The following is a 3,847-nucleotide window of genomic DNA, read 5'->3' on the forward strand; positions in this document are numbered from 1 at the left end:
TAAGGAAGGAAGGAAGGAAGGAAGGAAGGAAACATAACAAAATATTGATGGTGGTGGGCACAGGGATGCTGTATTACAGCTACCTTTTAATTATTTATGTTTTTGCTTGTTTACATTTTCTAATTTTCTTCAATAAAACATTGCTTTTGTAAAATTTAAAACTTTTAAAACATAATAACAATAATTCACAGTACTCATCGTGGCAACAAGCCTGACCAAGTCATGTATGAGCCTTGAATAAATTAAAGAAGCACCATTGTGTTTGAACTTGTAGAAGCTTAAGTAAATTTCTTGATTTTCCTGAGCCATGTATTAGGCATGCACTAAAAGTCAGATACTGTTTGTTATTGGTGATGACAATACAGTGTTGAGCAAGGTAAGCAAAGTCCCTTGTCGGGGCAGAGGGAAGACAATAAAATACACTCTTAGGAAAATGTCAAATAGTTGTAAGTGCGGTGATAAAGATAAAACAAGGTACTGTGATAGGGAGTGAGTGTAGGGCTTCTGTAGACCAGAGAAGACCTCTCTGCAGAGATAGCACTAAGCTGATAACTGAAAGGCGAGAAGAAGCTGACTGTGGGGAAAGGAGGGAAGAGCATTTCAGGCAGAAGGAACAGCCACAGCAAAAGTCCAATGGCAGGAGTAAGCCTGATGTGTTCATGGGCAGAAAAAGGCCAGTGTGGCCAGAGCTTTATGGGCAAAGAGTGAGCGGAACAGTATGAGGTCAGAAAGGGAAGCAGCAGCCGCCAGGGCACAGAGAGCCCTTTAGACCATCATTAGGATTGAGAATTTATTCAAAATTTAATGGGAAACCATTGGAGGACTTGAACCATAAGAATGATAGGAGCTGACTTATATTTTCAAAAGATCAGTCTAGCTGCTATGAGGAGATTGCATTGAAGAGTGAAAGAGCACAGGGGCAGTCTAGTTAGAGGTCACTGAAATAATGCCAGTTACAGGCAGCAGAAATGTGAGCTATGATGGTTTTAGTAGAGGTGGAGAGAAGCAGGTGGATATTGTGAAATAGATCTTACAGGACTTACAGATGGATCAGCTGACAGAGAGAGAAAGAATCAAGGATCAGATGTAGTGATTCAGCAAGTATTGATGAGCACCTAATATGTGCTAGGCACTCTTCTACTGCTGAAAGCCAATGAATGGTGGCATCATTTGCTGAGAGGAGCAAGAATAGGATGGGGCAGTTTTGTGATAAAGGGACTCAAAAGAGCTGCAGGGACAGATGCTGGTGAAGGTGCTGGTTAAGGTTAAGATGCTGTATTAATTTAGGTAATTTCCGTTGCTCTTACAGACAAAAACAAAATCTAACAGCTTAACACAATAAGATTTTATTTCTTGCTCTGGCGAAATCCAAGTCAGTTATTCCTGATTAGTGGGTAGCTCTCCAAACAGTGATGCAGGAACCCGGGTTCCTTCCATGTGGTGGCCCCTCCATCTTCAATATTTGGTTTTTGTTGTTGTTGTTGTTTTTGAGATGAAGTCTCTCTCTGTCACCCACACCATTCTCCCACCTCAGCCTCCCAAGTAGCTGGGAATACAGGTGACCGCCACCTTGCCCGGCTAATTTTTTGTATTTTTAGTAGAGACGGGGTTTCACCATATTAGCCAGGATGGTCTCAATCTTGTGACCTCATGATCCGCCCACCTCAATCTCCCAAAGAGCTGGGATTACAGGTGTGAGTCACCGCGCTCAGCCAACATTTGGCTTTAAAAGTCACTGAGCTCATATGCATCAGTCTATGAAAGACAAGGAATAGGGGAGAAATCTTGTAGGGGGTTTTGATGGGCCAAACCTAGAAGTGATACACATACTTCTGTTCTCATGTCATGGCTAGAAATCTGTCACAAGGCCACGCCTATTGGTATGAGAGGCTGAAATGTGCAGCCTAGGTACCCGTTCAGGAAGAGGATTTGAGTTTGGAGGACCTCCCAACAGTGTCTCCTACAGATACCTATTAGTCATCCAATGAAGAAGTCAAGCAGCATTTGAATATGCAAGGGAGCGGTCTGAACTAGAGATAAAAATTTCAGCACAGTCACTGCATAGAGGATGAGACTATCTAGCTATAGTGTAGAGAGGGAGAAAGGAAAGGCCTGAATCATGCCCTTATTCAGAGGTCAAGCAGAGGGTAAGGAGCCAGCAAAGGAAGCTAAGTCTGGGCTACCAGTGAGGTCGGAGCACAACCAGAAAGCAGCTGCCACAGAAAAGATAAGAAAAATTGTTTCAAGAAGGAGGGTGGTCAGCCATATCTAACACTGCTGAGAGGACCAGGAAGATGCAGACAAAATACTAACCATTAGATTCGAAAACCCAAAGGTCATTGGTGACCTTGACAAGGACTGTTTTGGTGGAAAAATAGAATCAGGAGTCAAGTAGGAGAGAGTGTGAGGTCAAGAAGCAGGGAGAGTATCTACAGTCAATAATATCAATACAATCTCTGTGAAGATGAGCAGAGAAATGAGCCAGAAACACAAATGGAATGTGGAAAAAGTGAGTTTATGCTACGATGGAAACTATTAGAACATGTTTAGATGCTCATGGGAATTATCCAGTTTAGAGGAAGGGTGATACAGAAAAGGAGAAATCTGCAGCACAAAGTCCTTGAGAAAGGATGCAGGCAGGACCTAGAACACAAGTGGATAGGTTGGATTTAAATATGCACAGAACATGTCCCTGACAGGAGGGAAGAGGTAAGGTATCAGCATATTAATAGATACAGATAGCTTGGTGGATTTGGGTGGTGGGAGTAGGAGTTAAGTAATAAAGAAAAGCTCCTCAACTGGGAGTGAGCCAGGAGGAGAAAGCATGAAAGATTTGAGGAGAGGAGTGTTAAATAATAACTTGAAGGGACAGAGAACAGTTCCTTTAAGGAAATGCAGTAGGCATGCTTGTTGAATGAGAGCTTGTTTGAGATTTTGGTCCTAACATTAATGAGATCAGTTAGCCCAATTATACATTTTCTCCAACAGGGTTGACTCAAGTGAATACATGAAGGAGACAGGTGACGGTGTTAACCAGAGCTGGGTTTTATCAAAAGGACCACAGAGTCAGAGAGGAACAAAGGAGTGAGGGGTGTAAGCCAGCCTGCAGGGGAGGTGATCCTAATGATTAACCTGGGAATCCTACCTGGGAAAGGCAGAAAGTAAGAACACGAAGACAGAAAGAGATAGTGAAAAGAAGGAATTACCCCTGGCCTGGAGGTCTCAATGAATGTAGGGATAGTGGTGATGACAAAGTCATGAGTGTGACCATGTAAGTGGGCAAAGATATTGGAGGAGGCAAAGATTTTGGATATGAAGAGGTAAAATAACTGGAAGGCCTCAGTGTTCATGGATCAAATACCTGAATATTGAATTCACCATCACCAAGAATTGAGATAGGACTAGGAGAGGAAAAGGACAACAATGAGCTAAAGACTAGAGCCATTGGTGAGTTTGGTGAATGTACTGGATACTTTTCATTCCCCCCGCCCTGCCATTACCATTTTCCACCTTGCACGTTATGGAACACCTGAGCAAACTCCCTGGCCCTCTGGCTTCCCACTGGATGAGTGGAGATAGGTAGATGGATAACCTTGGGATATTTATTCCCCTTGCTCCACTGGGTTGCAAGATTGCTGTGGACCAACATTATCCCTCAGCAGAAAGACTCAACTCCTGTTGGCAGCATCCCCAAACAGCCTCCCCAGGCCCCATACCCACTCCCTTCCGGCCCTCTTCAATCTTAGGCTTATAACAAATGGGGCTCTACCATTAGTACTAGCCGCAGGCACACTATGTTTGAGATTTTCTGCATCCTAAGCACACTTTTGTAAAGAGTCCCTTTACT

This window comes from Rhinopithecus bieti, unplaced genomic scaffold, assembly GCF_001698545.2.
Source record: "Rhinopithecus bieti isolate Rb0 unplaced genomic scaffold, ASM169854v2 scaffold_19018, whole genome shotgun sequence".
NCBI classification, from domain to species: Eukaryota; Metazoa; Chordata; class Mammalia; order Primates; family Cercopithecidae; genus Rhinopithecus; species Rhinopithecus bieti.